We start from the raw sequence: 23,600 nt of genomic DNA, 5'->3' as shown, positions 1-23,600 counted from the left end.
GCCCACAGGCTCGCTCCTGACAAGCTCCTCATAGCAAAGGCAGAGTTTCGGAGTATGGAGGCCATGGGCATCGTTCGACGCTCCAACAGCCTTTGGGCTCCCCGCTGCACATGGTGCCTAAGGTGTCAGGCGGCTGGAGGCCGTGCGGGGACTCCTGCCGCCTTAACGAGGCCACGACGGCTGACCGTTACCCTATCCCCCACATACAGGACTTCTCAGCCCATCTGGCCAGGGCTAGGTTCTTCTCCAAGATCGACCTAGTCCGGGGATATCACCAGATCCCCGTGCGACCGGAGGATGTCCCTAAGACGGCAATCATCACCCCATTCGGGTTGTTCGAGTTTCTTCGGATGCCCTTCAGCCTCAAGAACGCCGCACAGGCCTTTCAGCGCATGATGGACACTGTGGTGCGCGGGCTCGACTTCCTGTTTGTCTACTTGGACGACATCCTGGTGGCAAGTCGCTCGCGAGAGGAACACTGCGCCCACCTGCGTCGACTCTTCCAGCGCCTCAGTGACCATGGCCTCGTAATTAACCCTGGCAAGTGCCAACTTGGGCTTTGGGCCATCAACTTCCTGGGGCATCGGGTGACACGGCACGGAGCGATGCCTCTGCCAGACAGGGTTGCGGCAATCCGCCAGTTCCCGCGGCCTGCTTCGGTGCGTGGCCTCCGGGAGTTCTTAGGGATGGTCACATTTTACCACTGGTTCGTTCCAGCGGCTGCCAGACTTTTGCGGCCGCTTTTCTAGTTGCTGACGGGCAAGCAACGGGGGATACAGTGGGACGCTGTCTTTGAGGTGATCCATGGGCTGGCCCACCCATCCATCTTGGCCACGGTCGCTATGGTGGCCGCAAGGTTTATGTGGCACGGACTTCGGAAACAGGTCGCTCGCAGGGCCCGGACGTGCATCCCGTGCCAGACATCAAAGGTGCATCGCCACATCCGGGCGCCCGTTCAGGACCGCAGTGCCACGCCGGTGGTTCGATCACGTACATGTGGACATCGTGGGGCCGCTGCCGCTGTCCCAGGGTGTTTCACACCTGCTTACGGTGGTTGACCATTTTACGTGGTGGCTGGAGGCCATCCCGCTCACGGACACCACAACTCAGTTGTGCTCTCGTGCCCTCGTGGCAACTTGGATTGCCCGCTTTGGCGTTCCACTTCACATCACGTCCGACCGGGGCGCCCAGTTCACGTCTGAACTGTGGTCCGCCATGGCCCGCCTGTTGAGGGCGCGGCTCCACCACTCGACAGCGTACCATCCCCAGTCAAATGGGTTGGTGGAGCGGTTCCACCGCTGTCTGAAGGCCGCCCTGAAGGATCGTCTCATGGGCCCAGGGTGGATGGACGAGTTTCCAAGGGTCCTGTTGGGGATTCGGACGGCCCCCAAGGAGGATCTGTCATCGTCCTCCGCGGAGTTGGTATATGGTGCTCCGCTTACCGTCCCCGGGGAGTTTGTCCCCGCTGCTGCTGATGGGCCCCAGGAACCTCCGTCATTGGTGCTGATCCGCTTGTGGGAGAGGGTCGGCATATTGTCTCCCATCCCAACGTCGCGTCATGGAGTGGCCCCTTCCCATGTGCCACTGCCACTGATGTTGCCTGTACTTTTTTCTTCGCCGTGACTCCCACAGGTCGCCCTTGCAGCGCCCGTATGAAGGTCCCTTTTGATTTGGACATGGGAGGTCGGCGCGAAACTGTGTCTGTGGCTCGTTTGAAACCGGCCCACTTGGACCTGAGCGAGCCAGTCCATGTGGCTCAACCGCCACGTCGCGGGCATCTGCCGTCCCAGGCTCCCAGAGATTCTTCCGAACCGAGCAAACCCCCGGGGCGTGGGATTGTATCTACGAGCCTCGTTCGGCGTCCTGTCCGGTTCGGTGCCTCTGGTTCTGGGGGGGGGGTCATGTGGTGACACCTGGTGGCAACCCAAGGGCAGAACGAACCATCGCCGCTAGCCATGGGGTCGGTACCTGAGTTGGTATTTAAGGCCGGGCAGCGCCCGTGACTTGGGGTGGAGTAGGGAGCTGTATTGGAGAGAATAAACACGTCTATTGCACGCAACTCGTGTCCGGTTAGTTTTTGGCGAGACTCCTTCTCGTCCTGCTACGTTGGGTGCGTTTTTTAACATTAAAATTCCAAATCACCGAAATGATTCACAATAGCAATAATTTTCATCAAGAACTGTGCAAGAACTTTGTCTGTCTTTGGCTGCTGTGCTTTGTTAAAACCATGGCAAAGCCAAGGAAAACTTTCAGCCTTTATGTTTTCTTCCTGGATGTAGCTTGATCCCATCAACCTTCTACGGAGAGAAAGAGAAGGCAATCACCTACGGCGAGTTCTCTCAATGCTTGTTGATGCTATTCCTGAAATAAATATTGCCTTGTAACTTCTGTCCTGAGTCCATTGTGCACAATGCTGTTCTTTCAATTCCCTTCCAGCCACTTCTAAAATTATAAAGTTATCTGATTCCATATAATTTCAATTGTGAGTCTAATTCCAATGCACTGCCATTACATGAGAAACGTATGGTAGTTTTGGGAAGCTGACAGACTCTCTGTGTATTTCCAGCATTTAATTTTAATTTTTATCTCCTTAGCCTCTCCTCATTGCTCATTGACCTGAAATGATTCATGATCTCTTTGTTCTCATGTCTATCCTAATTGTTGCATAAGTCAATATGTCAAATTTGGCAATTTATCTTCTCAGCATTGTTATTCTGGAGATGCCAGAATCTAATTTCTTTTCTTGGCCCTTTGGGATTATTCTATGAAAACTCCATCTTCTAAGACAAATCCTCACATTGCTTTCTTGAGACCTCCAGAATTGGGTTAAATAGGTAGGAAATGTCTAATTGTATTTGCTCAGAGAATGATTAGCATTGCACGATTGATGGTGAATTTAATCTGCTTTGAACGCACAGAGTGCCTGGTTTAAGACGCAGCCACAATCAGCTTCAGGAAAGAGAAGGGAAAGTTGAGGAACACCATTACTTTAGGGCCTCCCCATAGTGCATTATAGCTGAACTCATCCCGAGGGGATAACCCAAGTAGCCACAGTAACACCTCTGTGATCCCTGTGCTACAAACAACTTGTATTTAGTACTTCTGAGTTCTTAAAAATACGAGCCCTCAATCTGCTTGCTCATTTATCAATGTAAGCAATTTAAACTTAAGCCATTAAACATGTTACATCAATACGATGAGTGAATTAGAATCGCAGTGGAACGATCAGAAGCTGACAGTGAAAATCTTGTCATTTCATCTCCAACAATATAATTTCGCAGAATGAGCCCAAATAAAATAAATGATACTGTCATAGAGAAATGAACAAATTCTATATCCAGAGAAAGAGGCATTGGGCAAAGAGATTGCTTAATGCCCTGAGGAAACTCACGCAGCCACAGGTCAGGATTGACCTTGGAGTCTCTGACACTGTCAGGTAGCAACTCTACCGTGGTGCCACTGGGCCGCTCCAAACTCTTGTGCGTTTTGTGTCCTTTACTGTTTATTGTGTAGGGCACGTTTATTGACTGCTTTTCTCAAAGCACTGTACATATTAACTCCCCTTGTGTCGGAAGGAACTGCAGATGCTGGTTTAATCCAAAGATTGACACAAAATACTGGAGTAACTCAGCGGGACAGGCAGCATCTCTGGAGAGAAGGACTGGGTGACGTTTTGGGTCGAGACCCTTCTTCAGAACCTTCTTCAGTCTCCAGCATTTTTGTGTTTATTAACTCCCTTTATTCGGTTATAGCGGACATGCGGTAATAACGGACACCATCTCCCACCTCGTGCTCCATTATAGTGAGAGTTTACCATACTGCACATCCTCCCCTTCCCCATTTTTTGAGGATGTAACTAGGAAAATGGACAAGGAAGAGCCAGTGGATGTAGCGTACCTGGACTTTCAGAAAGCATTTGGTAAGGTCCCACATAGGAGATCAGTAGGCAAAATTAGAACACATGGTATTGGGGATAGGATACTGTCATGGATAGAAAATTGGTTGGCAGGCAGGAAACAAAGAGTAGGGATTAATGGGCCCCTTTCAGAATGGCAGGCAGTAACTAGTGGGCTACCGCAAGGATCGGTGCTGGGACTGCAGCTATTTACAATATACATTAATGATTTAGATGAAGGGATTAAAAGTAACATTAGCAAATTTGCAGAAGACACAAAGCTGGGTGGCAGTGTGAACTGTGAGGAGGATGCTATGAGGATCCAAGGTGATTTGGATAGGTTGTGTGAGTGGGCAATTGCATGGCAGATGCAATTTAATGTGGATAAATGTGAGGTTATCCTCTTTGGTGGCAAGAACAGGAAGGCAGATTATTATCTGAATGGTGTCAAGTTAGGAAAAGGGGAAGTACAATGAGATCTGGGTGTCCTTGTACATCAGTCACTGAAAGTAAGCATGCAGGTACAGCAGGCATGGAAGAAAGCTAATGGCATGTTGACCTTCATAACAAGAAGAGTTGAGTATTGGAACAAAGAGGGTCCTTCTGCAGTTGTACAGGGCCCTAGTGAGACCACACCTGGAGTACTGTGTGCAGATTTGGTCTCCAAATTTGAGGAAGGACATTTTTGCTATTGAGGGAGTGCAGCGTAGTTCACGAGGTTAATTCCCGGGATGGCTGGACAGTCATATGTTGAAAGAATGGAGCGATTATGCTTATATACACTGGAATTTAGAAGGATGAGAGGGGATCTTCTTGAAACATAGAACATTATTAAAGGATAAGATGCGCGAGAGGCAGAAAACATGTTCCTGATGTTGTGGGAGTCCAGAACCAGGGGCCACAGTTTAAGAGTAGGCCATTTAGAATGGAAATGAGGAAAAGGTTTTTCACCCAGAGAGTTGTGAATCTGTGGAATTCTCTGCTTCAGAAGGCAGTGGGGGCCGATTTTCTGAATGCTTTCAAGAGAGAGTTAGATAGAGCTCTTAAAGATAGTGGAGTCAAGGGATATGGGGAGAAGGCAGGAACGGGGTACTGATTGAGAGTGATCAGCCATGATCGCATTGAATGGCGGTGCTGGCTCGAAGGGCTGAATGGCCTACTCCTGCACCTATTGTCTATTGTCTATTGTCTATTGCCTACTCCTGCACCTATTGTCTATTGTTACTTTTTTAAAATACAATAAATGAGTCAAATATAATCTCCCCTTCACAAAACCATGTTTACTTTGCCTTCATATCCTATTGTTCTCTAAATACCCTCCCATAATCTTTGTATGTATTATCAGTTGGATTTCCAGTTGCTTAAATGTTTATTTATTAATGTGGAGTATTAAATGACTGTTTAAATCAAACAATAAGCAGAAACTATTACCATTATTATTTTTATTAATTATAGTTTTAAACATTTTTGCACCATGATTATCTTGACAATACGCAGGCGTTCAATGAATTCACATTTTTATTAAAATGCAATTATCTCTCATCTTTAATCCTTGTAAAGGATATTGAATTTCTTAATGGCAGTATGCATATGGAGTTGTGGGGTCCATTGGATATTCAAAATAAGTATAATGGACTGTGCAATAAATAATTTATTAATAAACCAAATTCATTGTTGACAGAAAATTAACATTCAAAGAAACAAGCTTAAATGTGGTTAAACTTCCACACGAGCTTGAGTAATGGACAATAGGGCGGCACAGTGGTGCAGCAGTAAAGTTGCTACTTTACAGCACCAGAGACCTGGGTTCGATCCTGACTACGGGTGCTGTCTGTGCGGAGTTTGTACGTTCTCCCTGTGACCTGCGTGGGTTTTCTCTGGGAGCTCCGGTTTCCCCCCCACATTCCAAAGATGTACAGGTTTGCAGGCTAATTGGCTTGATAAAATTGTAAATTGTCCCTGATGTGTGTAGGATCGTGTTAGTGTGCGGGGATTGCCTGTCGGCACGGACTCGAAAGTCCGAAGGACCTGTTTCCACGCTGTATCTCTAAGCTGAGCTGAAATAAATTACTAACATCAATGGAAATGTGTGGCTTCTTGTGGCAAGAGTCATCAGAGAAACTGAACTCCATGAGTGGAGTTTTTTTTTGTTTTGTGTTGGTTTGGGATTGTGTGTGGAATTGCTTATTTTTGTTGCTCTTATTGTTGGACTGTGGGTAACGGAATTTCGTCCAAAAGATTTGGGTTTTTTTGGATGACAATAAAGGCTATTCTGATTCTGATAACAATTGTTTTTGGCTTTTCCCAATTTAACAAACGACAAACTACCACCACGTGATGAGTGCACACATCCAGGTTGCTATCTCAGAGCTTTAGTGGGCTGCTTTGTCTCTGAAAAAAAGTGCCCCATGACTGTGGTTTGCCGTAGTATGTCCTGCTAAATTTTAAAGCATTGATGTTCTGCACAAACCTAGAATTATACAGTATGTTGAATTAAATGTTCAAGGTAGTATAATGGAATGTCCTAAGCTGCTGCATTGGAACACAATCAAACCAACAAAGTCACCTATTCCTTTTCCTTCAGAGATGCTGCCTGACCCAATGAGTTACTCCTACACTTTGTGTCTGTCTTTGGTATAAACCAGCATCTGCAGTTTTTTGTTTCTAACAATGATCAAGATTGCGGCAGAGAATATGACAAGAGATGATCAAATACTTAGTTAAAATGTTAAAGTTCAAGCAACATTTTAACTGAAGAGGGTGATATCTTTATAAAACCTTGAAATAATTGTTGTCCTCTACACAATCACTTACCCTAAAGCCTGCATGCTTGTTTGGATTTGACCTGCTTGCTAATTCTCTTCTTTCTCATTAGGTTGGCTCGCTGCACAAGTCTAAAGTTCCCATTCAGAATTAATTGAATTGACCAGAAAAAAAAAAGAATAGTCTGTTCACTGCAAAGCAAGATATCTCTCTACCAGCTAGGCATAAAGCCTAATAGTAAGCTCGAATGGAATGAACACTGAGGAATAGTGAGATAGAGAGCGCGCATATTGTACAGTAGTCGAGCACAGAGGAAACACCCCAGGGAGCAGTGGGAGGTCGAACTGAAACCAACTTCACAATTTATTCCATGTCCACCTATTTTGATGCCAACAACTGCAAACAAGGCAAATCCATCAGCTGTTTGTGTTCTCTTTTCATCTGTGATTCATAATATTCTGGCTGTCACTCGTCTGTGCAGAGGAAGGATTGGAGAGAGTCAGGAATGATGGTAATCACAAAGCTGAGCATATTCTCAATTTGAAACAGCATTCACTGAAATGGGAATTCCTGTGCTCATGAGGTGTCATGAGGTTTCTACATACATATTCTGGTGTCTTGGGTCTTCGGCCGCGAGACGTTTCAGCGCCCGGTGCGGGGACTGTGCGGGTCGGTCGGGGACGAGCTGTCTGTCTGTGGGCATGGGGAAGAGAGGGGAAGTTTTGTTGCCTCCATCACAGTGAGGGGGTGTTTGGAGTCACTGTGATGGACGTTTGTGTTGGGGTTATGTGTCTTGTGTTCTTTTTTTTTTCTATGACTGCTATGTAGTTTCGTTCGGTACTTCGGTACCGAACGACAAATAAAGCTCTGTTATACCTGTTATACCTGTTATATATATTTTTTTGTGTCAGATATCCCCTGTATTGGGAGTAAGATGTCTCTGCCCGTAGGAGTAAGTGACACATTTACAGCATGCTTCTGAAGAGTGCAATTGTTTGACAGGAATTCAGTCTCTGCAAAAAAGCATTTCCAATAATATATACTTCATTTCCTTTGGCACTTCTGTGTATAGATAACATCCAATTCTATAGATCTGAAGGGTTGTCTGGATACGCAGAAAAATGAAGGCATTATAGACTATCTGATCAGTTGTCCTGAACTGCTTCATAAGTAAACTCTTCCCTTTTTTAATAAGAGGACTCCAAATAGTAGCAAAACCACTTTAAATATATCCTGGTATTGTTAGACACTTGTTTCTCTCCAAGATATCAGAAAATAATCAGTATTTCAAATTAACAAAGAGAGTATTTCATGAATATAGAACATAGTACAGCACAAGAACAAGCCCCTTGGTGCACAATCTCCATGCCAAATACAATGCCAAGTTATAAAATGAAATGTTTATGATGCATTTCTTACTGTAACTTTCTCCATGGAGGCAGATAGACACTGAATCTTTCCACACTAACATTGAGGACTTGCTAGGCTGAAGAGCCTGTTTCCACACTGTGCCTTTATTAAAAAATACATAGTTTAAAATAAATCACATGAATTCATTGAATAAAAGTTTAATTGATTAAATCATGAAACAGGGTTGGGAAAGAATGACCGAACAATACTTCCTGATAACAATCATAATGCTGAACAATGCGTAGATAAAGAAGGGTGTGTGGTGAGAGTACATGTGATCACGCAGCACTTTATCCCCACATTAAGTGAGCAAATCAAATTGACAGAATTAGATTGGGTGATGAGTTCATGAAATAGTTTCATGATAATGTCCTGGAATAGCATATTGAGAAACTAACCAGGGAGTGAACTATATTTTTAGATCTAATATGGTGCAATATGATATGTTTAATATGAAATGAGATAATAAATGATTCTCTAAGGGACCTTAATTATAATATGATTAAATGTCATTTTTAAAAATGTAGTTAAGTATAAAACTAAGAGCTTAAATGAATATAACTTTTACAGCTTAGTACCTGAAGCCTAATGATGGCAAGAGTTTAAAGTAAACATTATTAGTATATACAAATTATTGTGAAATCAATGAGACTGAGAGTCAATATAAACTCCAGGTCTGGTGGCTTAGACTCTGGGTTTTTATAAGAGACTAGACCATGTGGACCCGTTGGGCCCAAACCTCTCCTGCATTGGTGCAGCACCCTCTCCTCCCTCATTCCCCCCTCCGCCACTCCCCTCTCCCCTCTCCATCCTACCCCCCCCTCCCTTCTCCCTCCCTCCCTCCACCCTCCCCCCTCCCCCTCCCTCCCCCCCTCCCCCTCCCTCCCTCCCTCCCTCCCTCCCACCCTCCCCCCTCTGCCCCTCCCTCCCTTCCCTCCCCCTGCATCCTCCCCTCCCCTCCCCCTCCCCCCCACCCTCCACCCTCCCTCCCCTCCACTCCCTCTCGCCCCCCCCACTCCATCCCTCTCAACTCCCCTTATCCTCCCTCCCTCTGAGATAGATTTAAACTTTAAAATGTGAATAACTTAAAAAATATAACACCGATTTCAATTAAACTTCTTCCTTTCGCACCAAAGAGACAACGGTGAGTAAGGTGGGCCTAAAATTGTCGCGCTATCGTGTACCGTTTTGGCTGTAGTCCAGGAACAAACAAACAAACAAATGTGAGTTTTAGTATGTAGATGGTATGCAGTTAGTGAATGCATTCAGTTTGGTTTGGCAGAATTTTCCAAATGTTAAAATGATAATAATGGATTGAAAGTTAGTAAATGGAACAACTTTAGTTCAAGACAGGAGATTAAGGGGAACCACGAGCAAGTTCGCCTTGCGTGGTAGCATTAAAATGCTAGAATCTCTCATTAAGTGTACCTGGAAAATTGCAATGATTAAACGGAATAGGCATTGCTTTGTGAAAGGAAAATCTTTGACAAATACTTTGGTCATTTCTTGACAATGGAAACACCAGCAAAAGTATCGATGATGCACTAGATGTAGTATCTTTGGATTTTCTAAAGCCATTTCATAAGATGGTTGCATGAAATTGTATTTGAATATTTTCAGTGGATTCTGGTTTAGTTAATAAATAGTAAACATAAAGTAGGAATATAATTATAATGTTATCAATGCCAAGGTTTTACCATTGCAATTCTGCAGGGCTTGGTATTTGGGCATCAGCTAAGTTATCTATACCAAAGACTTAGATTTAAAACCCCAGTGTCTAAGCCATTAGACCTGTAGTTTTTATTGATTTAGTTTTCTGGATTTTAGCAATAATTTAATACAGTGTATCTGAATCAGGTGGTGAAACAAATCTATGTGGGCCATAAGCCTGAGAAGATTGTGAATAGCCTGAAAAGACCAAATGTATGTTGCTGCTTGCTCAAAATACAAAATAAATAAAAATAAATTTGCTGGAAATACTCAGCAGATCAGGTGACATTTGTGAAGAGAGAAACAGAATTACTGTTTCATATCCTTCATTGGAAAAGGAACATTTGTTGTAAGGAAGTTTGTAAGATGCAGCCCAGCCCAGATGCAGCAAGACGGTGGCAGCATCTTAAGAAGGGTCCCCACCTGAAGGGTCACCTCTCCATGTTCTCCAGAGATGCCGCCAGACCCGCTGTTACTCCAATACTTTGTGTCCTTTTAGCGTAAACCAGCATCTGGAACTCCTTGTTTCTACAAGGTGGCTGGTGTGGCATTTTACTGGAAATGCGGAATTATTCGCTCTGGTTGGAAGAAGAGAAACACAAAATATTTTTAAAAGGTCCTTGTCTTGTTGATACGCAGAGAGATTTGAAAAATAAGAATCACAAGATGTTAATACGCAGGTTGAGAATGCAATTAGGAAAGTAAAAGGGACGTTAACTTTTATTACAAGCAGTTTGCAGATCAACAGTTGAGATGTTTTATTCTAATTTCACAAGGCGTTCATGAGACCACAACTTTGGTAATGTGGACAGATTTGATCTCCTTGTGAAAGGTTATATTTACCTTTTGTGAGGATAGATAATACAAAGGTTCACAGAGTGATTCCTCAGAGAAGAACAATGTGCAATGAGAGATTGGTGAGAACTGATCTGCAGCCTGGAGTTGAGGAATGAAAGGGAACCTTACTGCAATGTATAAAATTATTTGAGGGTTCGACAGAGTAGATGCTGAAAGATTATTTCAACTGGAGGATACAAGGTCCATTGTATCTGGACAAGGAAATGGCTATGATGAGGAGAATTTTCTTCACTTAGATGGTTGGAAATCTTTGCTGACTTTATTTGACAGAACTGAGACTAAAAGTGGGAGATGGTTGGACATCCAATGAATAAGAGAATATGGAGCTGGGCCTGAAAATTATTGATGTAGATGTTTAGCAGAGCAGACTCAAAGGGGTAATGCAGCTTACAAACATATATATAAATGTATGTGGCATACTCAGCTGAGATTTCCATTCTCCTAAAAGTAGTTTCCTGTAATGTGCTCTTGTAATGTGAGGCATCCATTCACATTTATTAAATAAAAGGTCACTTCTTATCAAACCAAACCAGTTTCAAACCAAACCAAATCAGGGCCAGTTTCTTCCCAGCTATTATCAGACAACTGAATCATCCTACCACAACCAGAGAGCAGTCCTGAACTACCATCTACCTCATTGGTGACCCTTGGACTATTTTTGATTTGACTTTACTGGCTTTACCTTGCATTAGACGTTATTCCCTTATCATGCATCTACACACTGTAAATGGCACGATTGTAATCATGTATTGTCTTTCTGCTGATTGGTTAGATACATAGACACTAGATGCAGGAGTAGGCCATTCGGCCCTTCGAGCCAGCACCACCATTCAATGTAATCAAGGCTGATCATCCACAATCAGTACCCCGTTCCTGCTGTCTCCCCATATCCCTTGATTCTGCTAGCTCTTAAGAGCTTGATCTAACTCTCTTTTGAATGCATCCTGTGAACCGGCCTCTACTGCCTACTGAGGCAGAGAATTTAGCAACAAAAGCTTTTCACTGTACCTCGGTGCACGAGACAATAAACTGAACTGAACTGAACCTAGCAAACTTTATCGAGGCCCAGTGCTCAAAGTGACCCTCTGTTAGCCATTAGCTCATTGCCAGCAACATGAACCCAAAGTCATTAACTCAATTCGTTCTACAAGACGTGTGAATAGTGAGACATTGCCTTTGAAAATGATTTCTAATCTTCTAAAATAGTTATTAAGGCGAGACTTTCTTTTTATGCAGTACATTTTCTTCATAAAATAACTTGTTTAAAAGAGTCCAGATGGTCATCTCTCTCTTTCAAAGAGACTGTGAATAAGACTGCTTCTTTAAAAATAATTTTAAAGGTAAACTCTTATTATGAATAGTTTATTTCATCACGTGACTTCCTGAAGAATAAAGACCGGTATATATATATTCATCAAAATGGCAGGGAACTTACACCAAAAAGGTTTTTTTTAAATCTAGATTTTGATACGAGTAAATGCAATGAATATTTATGTGAATCAGAGACATCAGGTTTGACCCCTATTTCCTGCTAAATTATCATGGAAGGAAGTGAACTTTGTAACATCAATTTTAATCAGTTCAGCAAAAGCATTAGAAATGTCAAATAATTGGAATAACCTTTCAAATTAATTACCATAATAATTGGGCTTTGTGTTACGAAGAGTACTTGAAAAGGAGAAAATGTATCACTTTCATCTCCTGAAAAATGAACATGGTTTGTTTTGAAATTTAATACAGAAATGTAAAGAAATTTGTTTGAAAATGTAATTTGGCAGCTGTGTCTTTACGGCCTCTCAGGGAAAGTAATGGAAACTCTCATTGAATCAGCCGCATAGAGAGAAAGGCTCAAAAGCTATCACTCCAACACTAAATCTAACTATTATTTATAAGAAATATTTGAATTTTATAATGGCTGAAACACGTTGCCTTCGGTTTGCGTATCCCTCGAAGCTTGATTGACTGGCCAGTTTTTCTGCCTATTCTGGCATACTGCCAGGCCAAAGTTGCACATAATTTTTATATAAACAAATTGGTTTGATTAAAGTTGGGAGTAGCTAGTTCACCAGTACATAACCTGCGGTTGGAGTCAAATGCTTAGCTCATGACACAAATAACAACCTATGGGTTTTCAAAAGGTCTCAAAGTGTGACGAAGGGTTCCGACCCGAAAAATCACCTGTTAAAATTCTCCGGAGATGCTGCCTGAGCGACCCACTGAGTTACTCCAGCGCTTTGTGTCCTTTTGTGAAAACCAGCCTTTGCGGTTCCTTGTTTCTACTATGGGCTTTCATAATTGTTTGTGGTAGATATATTTGTATTGTGTCAGTGATGCCTTCAGTGGGATTCCTGATGCAAATCCTTCTCAGAGGTTTTGGTGGGAAGAGAGAACTGATGGAGGAATGGTTGGTTAAGATCAGCTTACAACCCAGTGGTATGAATATTGATTTCTCTAACTTCAAGTAACCCTTGTATCCCCCCTCTCTCCCTCCCTCCCCAACCCAAATCATACCAGCTTCAAAGTTGTCTTGTCGAGTCTCATTTTCTGTAACTTGTTTTCACCTAGCCCCTAGCTAACAATGGCCTGTTTCCTTGATCATCATTACTTTTTTTGCACATCTTTCATTCATTTGTTCTATATCTCTCTTTATCACCGTCTATATCTCTCATTTCCCTTTCCCCTGACTCTCCGTCTGAAGAAGGGTCTTGACCTGAAGCGTCTGCTATTCCTTTTCTCCAGTGGTGCTGTCTGACCCGCTGAGTTACTCCAGCTTTTTGTGTCTATCTTTGGAACAAAATTACTTGTGCTCATGTGGACTATTCTCAACCCATAACTACAGACAAGTATGGAAGCTTTTTGCTGAAGTGTGTATGTGGACTCCACTTTTTGATAGGGAGACAATGGCAGCTGTCTTGTGGGTATTGGTGCGATCCATGCATACTTTGCTAATTTTTGCACTGTATAATTTATAGAAACATCCTAATCAGGTTGTCTTTTTGATCCATTCAATGTGAAAGTAAACTAAACCAACACATTTCTGGTCAGGGGAATTTTATTTTAATCAAAGAATGTTTTTCTAAGGATATAGAGGTCAATTTCTAACCAGTGGTCAATTTCCTGTCATGAAAAAATAACCTACATTTCTATCTCTCGATGTGAAGTGAGAATTATCCTCTTGGACACAGCTTCTCTTCCAGCATCCCTTCATTATTTCCTCCTTTCCTTCCATGAAATGTTTGAGAGGAATTTGTACTGGGAATTCCGCAGAAATTTCAAAACAAGAAATCCATATATTCAACACAACAAGGGGTCCTTGAAAGGTAAAGCTGACGAGTATGCCTGACATGTTGTTGAAATGTGCAGAACTGCATTCGGTAACTTGTTGTTAAAGTTCTCACTGAACGTTGTTTTAGTTTAGTTTAGTTGATTGTCACGTGTACCGAGGTACAGTGAAAAGCTTTTGTTTTCGTGCCAACCAGTCAGCAGAAAGAAAATACATGATTACAAAATGATCCATTTACAGTGTGCAGGTACATGATAAGGGAATAACGTTTAGTGCAAGGTAAAGCCAGCAGTCCGATCAAAGATGGTCTGAGGGTCATCAAAGAGCTATATAGTAGTTCAGCACTGCTCTCGGTTGTGGTAGGATGATTCAGTTGCCTGAGAACAGCTGGGAAGAAACTATCTCTGAATCTGTTAGTGTGCGTTTTCACACTTCTATATGATTGGAGAGGGGAGGGCTTTTAGCTGGTGAAATACAGTATAAACCAAATAATTTGCTCTGTCGCCCTGATACATGATAAGAGGCACATGAAGGGGAAGGCCATTCTTGATCCTGTCAAAGATCATTGTCTGACCAAGTTTAGTTTTTTGTTTTAAAGACACAGCATGGAAACAGGCCCTTTGGCCCTTCGTTTCCATGCTGACCATCAATCACCTGTTCATGCTAGTTCTATGCTATCCCACATTTGCATCTACCACTCTGTGCAACCAAAGATGTTTATATTTGAGGTTAGCGTTAGGTAGTGTTCAAGAGCCTGGTGGTTGTTGTGTATAAACCTTTGATTTTCAATTACTTACACTTGATATCTTTCTCCTTCCAATATTTGCCAGCACCACCAAATGAGGCAAATAAAATATATTGAGATAATTGTTTGTTCCCATAAATTGCGCTCATTATGAAGTATACGGTCTGAATGGCAAGGTTCCAGCTTGTCCCATTAGGATTGTTCCTTTCCATAGGAAATGGCTTCTCCGCCTGTTTATTCACGAACTTCTGAGTAACAATTGGGGCTGCCAAAGGACTTCTGTACAAGCTTGGTTGTTGTACAATGAAGATAGATCAGTCAGCTATGGCAATCAATGGAGGAGTAGCCTTGATGGGCCGAATGGCCTAATTCTGCTCCTAGAACTTATGAACGTGTACAAACACCACATAACAGACCCAGACACGAACTTAGCCATATCACTAAACAGAAAGGCCCCAGGCTACTGGACTAGTAAAAGAGAAGATATCAGAGTGATGCCATAACATGAGGTTAACATGCAACTTGTAAATGATGCACAGAAGGGTTAGTAAGAAGAGTACTGTAGTCAGAAGTGCTCTGTTTTTGTGTTTAGCTCCGGATATTTTTCTTGTGTTCCCTGTCTTAGTCCACTAACACTTCCCATAAACTACAGTGAGCCTTCATCTGCATGCATCATACCTACAGACTTTACAAAGGAATCCCAGGTATTGAACAGAAAATCTTTGTGATTGAGTTGGTTATATTGTAAAATCAGTAGATTAAAAAGTGTTGTGCTTCAGAAGATAAGCAAGGGAATGAGTATTTTTTTCTAACAGTGAGGATTAATTATTTGTCAAGGAATAGCAGTTGAAGAGGGAGAGAGCTTAGTTATCTCCATCATTAAATTCCAATTATCAACATGCTAGGCATGACTGCAATTTGGTCACCTCTCTTTGACTTTCCTGGCTCACTGGAAAAAGGCAACAATTTGATGCCTTCCTTTCTGTTTCCCTTAGACACCGCTTCAACCTCTGAGGCTAAATCCAAACATAAGAACTTTCCACCATCAGTATCCAGGCCAAGAATAAAATACAAATGAAGTAGTAACAGAAATATTTTAAACAAAACAGATGGAGAACTCCCTTCCTTTGGATCTTTTAGTTTGATATTATTATTCCTTGCCTCGATCCAATAGCACTATTCGTGATCTCAGTAGTAGCAGGGCGATGAATCTTCTTTAAATTTAGAAGATACAGTTAGTTATAAAGATTGGTCTAAATCATTAGAAGGACAGATTTTATTGTAAGTTGTAAAACTAAAGTAAGACGATGCTCAAAATATGCATAATATTTACTTAAACTAACCGCTACTTTAGTCCTTTGTAGAAGGGAAGCTTCAATCTGAATTGGTCTGGATTACTGATAGCTCCTGATCCGCAATAACTGCTTGACTCTCAGTGGCACGGCCGTGAAGCTGGTAGGGTTATTGCCTCACAGCGTCAGAGACCCACCGTCAACCCTGACCTCGGATGCTGTCCGTGTAGTTTGCATGTTCTCACTTTGACTGTGGGGTTTCCCCCAGGTCTCTGGTTTCCTCCCGCATCCCAAAGACGTGTGGGTAGGATGGTTAATTGGCCACTGTAAATTGCCCTGAGTGTGCAGGTGGGTGGTAGGATCTAGGGGTAGTTGATGGGAACGTGGGGAGAATAAAATGGGGTTCATGGATGATCAACAAGAATTTGGGTCTGATTCTGTGCTCTCCCTCTCCCTCTCCCTCACCCTCAGCCTCTCCCTCTCTCTCGTAGTTTAGCAATTTGCTCAGTTGTACAGCAAGGCTAGAAAAGAGAAAATCTACTTTGCAGGGTAATGTGCAACGAGTGAAGTCTTTCCAGCTTTGTTTGGAAAATTATTTGGGTGCTGATTCCCGCGTAGCCCAAAGGAAGGCAGGCAGGCAATGAAATTGGAGAATTGTCCTCAAGTCTGCCCTGATGTGATTTGTATGTGAGTGTGCGTCATGTGAGAGCATGTTGAGTTGATGCAAAGTTTCACAAGTTTCCTCAGAGACTAAAGTTAAATATCTTCGCGGAAAATTGATGGATGTGTATGTTACTTTGGGTTAATTTAAAATTATTTATGGGCTCATTTGCCAGTGTCAGAGTTGGCATACTTGATTTGTTGGGTTAATATTTGTTAGGCAGGGTTATTGGTGATGTACTTAATAAAGAACACTTGGAGAACATTTAGTGAAGATAGGGTTTGTGATTAATTTAGTGTCAATATGATAGAACGGGCCAGTACTAGTATATCTCATGATAATTAATGTTGGTCTCTGTTTAACGAGATTCTGATGAATGTGTTTGGTGATTTGAAATCTGTTAGATGGCATTAAAGGTTGTAGGTCACGGCACAGTGGAGGAACCGATAGAGCTGCTGCCTCGCAGTGCCAGAGATCCTGGTTCGATCCTGACCTCGGGTGCTGTCAGTGTGGAATTTGCACTTCTCTGTAAACGTGTGGGTTCCCTCTGGGTACTCTGGTTTCCTCCCACATGCCAAAGACATGCGGATTTGTAGGTTAATTGACCTTTGTAAATCCCCTCCGAGTGTGTTGGTAGTGGATGAGAAAATGCGATAACATAGAACTAGTAGGAACGGTTGGGTAGGGACTCGGTGTGGACTTGGTGGGGACTCGGTGGGGACTCGATGGCCGAAAGGCCTGTTACCACGCTATTTCTCTAAAGTAAAGTCTGTAGAGACGAGTTGGTGTGAAAGTGTGATGTGTGATTTTAGTGGGTAAGGTTTACTGTTGAATGCAATTGTATCTGGATTAGTGTAGGTGTATTTGAGGCAAGTGTGGACATAACATTTGCCAGCCTACACTGGCTTGGTTAGGTTAATGTGTGGGAGTATCATTCGGGTACAAACATGTATATTTGATGTATCAGTGAGAATGAATTTATGGAGGGAGTAATATCGTGGATGCAAAGCAGATTTTCGTGCGCTTGTTGTGAACATGGTTCACTGAATTGATTGAATTAGTAGGGGTGGGGGTGGGTGGTGAGGATGGGTTTGGGGGTGGGGGGTAGTGGGGGGTGGGGTGGGGGTGGGGGAACACCTAAATGGACCCAAGAACGTAGAGGGTGAAATAAACTTCAGAAAGACAGAAAGAAATGATTGTGAGAACTGTAAACACAAACGGAAGATGAGAGAAATAGACTGCAAGGAAGGCAGACACCAAATGCCGGAGTGACACAGCGGGCAGGGCAGCATCTCTGGAGAAAATAGGTGATGTTTCGGTTTGGGACCCTTCTTCATACTTGTCACAAGGTATAAACCAGCATCTGCAGTTCCTTGTAATTGCGAGGTTAAAAGACAATAAGGATAATGTTTTGTTTTTTTGTCGATAGAATTTAAGAGGACAAGTAAAGAATGGGAGTCGTGAAGACAGAAGCAACAATGATCACAAATACTGAAAAGGAGGTGCCTCAGTTGGCGGAGGTTTGATCAACTATGTGGGGGTGGGGGGTAGACTAGACTAGTTTCGAATGGCGCACACAGGCGACATCGGGTGCATGGATCTCGGGAGAAGCTGCTCCTTGAAGTAGAGTTCAGCATCGACCGACGGGAGGCGCTGGCCACCGCCGAATAAAGTCCTTCTCCCGGCAGTTGAAGCGCTCACCAGGCGTCCGCGGGCCGTTTAATAGTCAAAAACCAACAACACACCGGCAGGATTAAGTTTATTTAGGAGGAACTGTAAGATGAATATGAAATGGTTCTAGGCGAAATATATTTAATTTGCAGACGGATCAATTTTACACCAATGTTACATGTAAGCTTACATGTTACATGTTACATGTTACATGTAAGCTAAAGTCCTTGTTCCTTGTCACAGAGTTAACATCCCCCAGCGACATTACGATAACTCTATTTCTGTAAACATCCTTAAGGAAACATGACGCTGTCACCCAAATGTATCTCCTTGTGAGAAAGTAGGTCATATACTCCAGTTTTGTTTTAAATTTAATTCCAACACAACGCACCGAAAAATGCTGGGCGCCAGCCCGAGAGGGCATCGCGTCAATTCCCCACTCGCAGTGTGCTCATTTCAGTATTCAATGCCAATTAGTAGATTAGTGATAATGTAGTTAATAATCACATTTGCAACTAATTTACTACAAATATAATTTACTATGGTCATGAAAATAATATGTAATCCATGCCTTTATGTTATATATATATATATATATATATAGAATGTTTTAATCATATAATGAATATTTAGAATTATTTCATTTATATCATATCATATATCTACAGCCGGAAACAGGCCTTTTCGGCCCTCCAAGTCCGTGCCGCCCAGTGATCCCCGTACATTAACACTATCCTACACCCACTAGGGACAATTTTTACATTTACCCAGCCAATTAACCTACATACCTGTACGTCTTTGGAGACGTCTTTGGCCATAAATTATTTATATGTACATTATATTATTTCTACATGCATTAAAATATATATATATATATATATATATATATATATATATTTATACACACACACGCACACACACATATATATACACACATATATGGGTGCTGGGGGAGGAGAAAATGGGGGGTGTGGGGACGGGCCCAACGGGCCCTCTTTGCTAGTATATATATATATATACAGATATATATATATATACACACATATATATATACAGATATATATACACACACACATATTTATATATACAGATTATATATATACATATACATACATATACATATATACACACACACATATATATATATATATATATATATATATATACGTATTGATACACACACATATAAATTATATATACATATATATGTATACATATATGTGTATATATATATATATATATATATACACATATATGTATACATATATATATATATATATATATGTGTGTGTGTGTGTGTGTGTGACTATGTTTATATATATATGTGTGTGTATTTATTTCATGGCTAGTTAATATATATATTCAATAAAAAACAGTGCTGGAGTAACTCAGCAGGTCAGGCAGCAAATCAGGAGAGAAGGAATGGGTGACGTTTCGTGTCGAGACCCGTCTTCAAATATTGGTGAGGAGGGCGTGGGTGGGTGATTGGCAAATTGGTGGACCAAAGCTACAATGGGGAAGGGGAGTGAAATAAGGAGGGAGGAGTGGAATGTGAAGCTAGAGGGTGGGCTGTAGATGGAGTGGGATGGGGATGGGGACGGCGAGGGGGGATAGTGTGTACGCGCCGGGGTGGGGCACAGGGAAGAGAGGGGTAAAAAGGGGGGGGGGGGTTCATTGTTCATACCGTTGGGTTGTAATCTAAGCTGAACATGAGGTGCTGTACCTCCAGTTTGTGCGTGGCCCCACTCTTGCAACCGACGAGGCATGTCTTGTCTTGTTGATACTGCACCAACCGCCGCTGTTGGGCTATAAACGTGCAGTCCCTCATGTATGCAGTTGCAGATTTAAAATTTAGTGTTTGCGAGCAACAGTTTAAAAGATTTACTAACAGTGGCAGATTGTACATGCGGTGGCAAAGGATTCCAAACAGGGATGGTTCTGGGGTACAGCGAGTAGCGGAAACAGTCTTTGTTGGTCTGGATGGTTTATATAATTCAAGGATTGGTTTAAGGGGACTGTAAAACGTGAAGGGGAGTTAAATGCAACCGGGACATCCAGCGGGCCAAGCGCAATGTGTTCGGAGAAACGGTTGCGGAGTCTACGCTTGGTCTCACCGATGTACAGGACTCCACACCGCGAACATCATATTGCAGTAGATGAGGTTAGGGGAGGTGCATGTGAACCTCTATCCAACCTCTGTTAATGTTCAACAAGAAGATATGGGTCGTCAGATAACAAGCGTACATTGGGTGGAATTATTCCATTCAATAGGCCTGATGGGGTTCGAGTCTTATTCTAGTCTTCTGAACGCAACCATTCAAGGCTGACACTTCAGTAAAGTACTAAAAGCCGGGATGACCTATACAGGGTGTGGCGTTCAATTGAGGCCCATTCCCTCTCTAGATGTTGTGAGGAAAAGCAGAGGAATTATTGTTCACTGTAATATCTGTTGCACAACTAACAGCACTTGAATATGGCTAATATCACATCGTTATGCCACATGAGAGGTTGCTGTGTAAAATTGCTATGCCATGCCAGAACAAAAAAAACACGTTACGGGTTGCGATTCGTGTTGCGACCTTTTCAGATTGTGGATTGCGCTACTTCAACGCCAGTTTGTCAAGCGTGTTCCTTCTGCTACCTCGCCGCTTGTTCTCTCCGCCGTCGCCGTCTATTTGGACCTTGAAACTCCTTCTTACAATATTTAACCTTCCAACCTACCGTCCGTTTTCAAAACCCTTCCAAATCTGTTTTCGTATTATTTTATAATTTAAAACAAACACATAATACAGAAGTTTCATTTTATACTTACGGTATTTCCATCTTGACTCATCCCCATAGCAAGGTACTTCAAGAATTCTTTCCTTACGTGAAAAGTGAAATGGAAGTGGATTACATCGTTAAAGTTTTAAAAAACAACAACCATGAAGTGATTTTTTAAAAAGTTATCTATAAGCAGGGGCTAACAGTGAATGGTTTTTGACTAAATCTTTCTTCGGGAAAAAAACATTCCCTTCGAAAATGTTCACTTTAAAATGCACTGTGATTAACGTTGGGAATTTTATGTTGCCATTTGCTGGAAGTTTAAATCCGATTTGACTCTGGAGCTGAACTGGGAATTGTAGGTGACGAGGCGATGATTAACTAAGGTCCGATAGATTGCCTTTTATGTTCTCGCTGTTTTTCACCCTGCGTTCAATTAAATTCACCCTGCGTTCAATTAAATTAAGATGTGCCGCATTTCAACTTTGTCGTGCGTCCCAACATTACTTCCCGGTATTGATCCCAATCATCTCGCCTCCCATAAACCAGACGTTTAAAAGCTCTCATCTAATTAAATCTCCTAGATCCAGAAACCCGAGCTAATGAACTCCATCAGTCCCAATGCTCCTTATACGTCGCTACTTTATACACGCCGTCCCAGCCGAATCTTACAGCAAGTCCAACCGTAGACAAAAACATTTTTTTTAAAGTTTGCGCGGCACAGGTCATTAATATAACACACGATTAAAAAAAAACGTTTTCAATGTGAAGTAACCCAGAGCTTGATTTCTAAACCAACAATTAGGAACATGCCCAGAGGAGGACTGGAACTCTCACGGTTTCATCGACCCGCTTCCAGGGCAGTGCCCCACGAGATCGCGGAGGGTTGGAGCTTCGCCAGGTCATTGATAATAGAAGGGAAAATGGCTCGTAAAATGGGGACATTTCGCACGTTGAAGACAAAGAAAGGGAACAGCACACAGCACGTGTGGAGAGGGACTGGGACTCAAGGCGAAGTGTGCACTCAAAGCTCTTATTCAAGCCGGCAGATTGAAGCGCTCAGTCCCTCAGCCCGAGGTGAAAGATGTCACATAGGCCGGTGTTAGAGACACTGCAATTAACCTTAGTTTAGTCACTTTGGGATTATCATCTGTCATACTGATTGAAAATAGTCTGCGTGTGTGTGTGAGTGAGTGTGTGTGTGTGTGTGTGCGAGTGTATGCGGGAGTGTGAGTGTGTGCGACGAGTGTGAGTGCGAATGAGTGTGTGTGTGTGTTAGTGTGTGTTAGTGTGAGTGTGTGTGCGAATGAGTGTGTGTGTGTTAGTGTGTGTGAATGAGTGTGTGTTAGTGTGTGTGCGAATGAGTTTGTGTGAGTTTGTGTGTGTGCGTGTGAGCGTGTGGGTGTGTATACACGTGGACTTTAATTGATATTGGATCGTATGGGTCTTTCAAAGGGTACACCGAAGATAGACACAATATGCTAGAGTAGCTCAGCGGTACAGGCAGCATCTCTGGCGAGAAGGAATGGGTGACGTTTCAGACTGAGAGTCAGGGGAATGAGAGATATAGATAGCGATAGAGAGAGAGATATAGAACAAAGAAATGAACAACATGCAGAGAAGTAGCGATGATCCGGGAGGCAGTCAGTCCATTGTTGGCTGTGTGCTCTCTCGGACGAGAGTTCTGCAGCACCTCTCTCGCCGCTCCCCCTCCACATTTCATGGGATTCAGTTGCCCTGCCTTCCTCGCAACCGATCACTGGAGCATAGACTCGAAGTCTATGGTTGAAGTCAAGCAGTCTGTTCCAAGAGTTTTGCCGAGCAACCGTGAGGGATGATCACACATTCCTTATGCAGCTGCGTCTCTCACGCCTGTTGCTCGTCCTTGGCCCAGGCCCTCTCTTGGTTTTGCACCTTCTGGTGGATTGAGTTCATGTCAGTAAATACTGCGCGCACACACACGACGCTCGCATTCACTCGCAGCCCTGTCAGGCTCGGGTTGTAGCTTTGCATTCACGGCCTCAATCATCACCCAGCTCGGCCGGGAGCAAAAACTTAAAGGGGGGACCCTGTCAGACTCAGCGACACGATTCTTAACAACTGAGCCCCCATGTGATTTATGACAGTTTAAACAAAATAAAGTTCCATCAGTGATAATGATCGAAGCGATACTCACTTTTACAGTATCCCGTCAGTGTTGATTAATTGTACGTGCGAGCGTTGTGTTTATTTATTCCATTGCATTTAGCAACACTGACTTTGTTTGTTCTGGTTCTGCCCGTTCACGCAAACAGCTCTCGGCGGTTCATATCAATGAACTCGGTCCCAGCCGTCCCCTGTGCTGAATTGGACCGCAGTTCGTTCTGCCACTGAGTTGGACCGCTTGTGAATCAACTGAGTTCACGAACCCCTTCCCATCGCGTTTTGCTTCCTCGGGTCCAGATTTAAATGTATTTCCTCTTTCAGTGGTGGTTCCATCAACCGTAAAACTCAAACCCAATGCCCAACATTCATACGCATCTCGCAGTCTACCAAGGGACAATTCCAAA

At 42.9% G+C, this 23,600-nt stretch overlaps 1 long non-coding RNA gene across 1 annotated transcript; it reads right to left on the bottom strand.

Annotated features, from left to right (window-relative positions):
- Positions 1 to 8,157: 8,157 nt before the first annotated feature.
- LOC144600414 (uncharacterized) lies at positions 8,158 to 23,305 on the bottom strand. Its single transcript, XR_013548134.1, has 4 exons — positions 23,228 to 23,305; positions 21,101 to 21,152; positions 10,202 to 10,356; positions 8,158 to 8,170 (listed from the first exon to the last, which is right to left on the bottom strand). It is a non-coding gene; the product is annotated as an uncharacterized LOC144600414 (long non-coding RNA).
- Between the last annotated feature and the right edge of the window lie 295 nt (positions 23,306 to 23,600).

The sequence above is a fragment of the Rhinoraja longicauda genome, chromosome 15 (genome assembly GCF_053455715.1).
Source record: "Rhinoraja longicauda isolate Sanriku21f chromosome 15, sRhiLon1.1, whole genome shotgun sequence".
NCBI classification, from domain to species: Eukaryota; Metazoa; Chordata; class Chondrichthyes; order Rajiformes; family Arhynchobatidae; genus Rhinoraja; species Rhinoraja longicauda.
The sequence above is the reverse complement of the archived record's forward strand: the minus strand, read 5'-3'. Positions and strand labels throughout refer to the sequence as shown.